At 31.8% G+C, this 804-nt stretch overlaps 1 pseudogene; it reads right to left on the bottom strand.

Moving 5' to 3' along the window:
* Window positions 1-470: 470 nt before the first annotated feature.
* On the bottom strand, window positions 471-589 carry LOC112474857 (annotated as a pseudogene).
* Between the last annotated feature and the right edge of the window lie 215 nt (window positions 590-804).

Raw genomic sequence — 804 nt, 5'->3', positions numbered from 1 at the left:
TTATTACTTTTGACACTTAAAATGAGGAGAATCCAACTATAAGATTTATAGTTTCTAGTGACAGTACTTTAAAGATTATTGCTAAAAAATTGTACAAAAAATATCCAATTTTTGCTTGATTGTTTTATTTTTAAAACAAGTTGCTTTTTACAAGATGTTACACATAAATGTCAGGTCCATAAAAGCAAAGTAAAATGTAGAAATGAGGCAAAAATAAGATCATTCTAAAATGTACTTTTCTCTTAATTATAAGGCTTAAATATATGGCTATATAAAAAATATGCTGTTATATTTTCACCTAAATTGACCTGAATAATAGTTTCAATCATACACTTTAGAATAGATAGCATTAGGAGGATATTTCTAATCTTAGGAGGAAGGAAAGAGAGAGGGAAAGAAAGAAGAAAGGAAGAGGAAGGAAGAAGGAAGAAAGGAAAGCAGTCTCAAATGGCCATTTTTTTTTTTTTTTAAGCCTACAGCGCCTGGTCTTCCTAGGAGATCTCCCATCCAAGTACTAACCAAGTCCAACTCTGCTTAGCTTCAGAGATCAGACAGGTTCGGGCTTGTTCAGGGTGGCATGGCCATAGGTGACTTTGTATATTTTATTCCCTCATATTGGACAGATGATGTCTGCTAGTGTGTGCTTAAAAATAAACGTCTAGAAAATCACAACTTCCAGGTCCTCAGTTTCTTCATCTATAAAAAATCTCTAGGGTCTTTTCCAAGTGTAAATTATGATTACCTTACTTATAGAAATAAACCAAATAATGTATCAAAAATACCATCAATTCGAATTACTATTAA

This window comes from Pteropus alecto, unplaced genomic scaffold (genome assembly GCF_000325575.1).
Source record: "Pteropus alecto unplaced genomic scaffold, ASM32557v1 scaffold7, whole genome shotgun sequence".
Taxonomy (NCBI): domain Eukaryota; kingdom Metazoa; phylum Chordata; class Mammalia; order Chiroptera; family Pteropodidae; genus Pteropus; species Pteropus alecto.
Note: the sequence above shows the minus strand (reverse complement) of the source record. Positions and strands in the feature narration are given on the sequence as shown.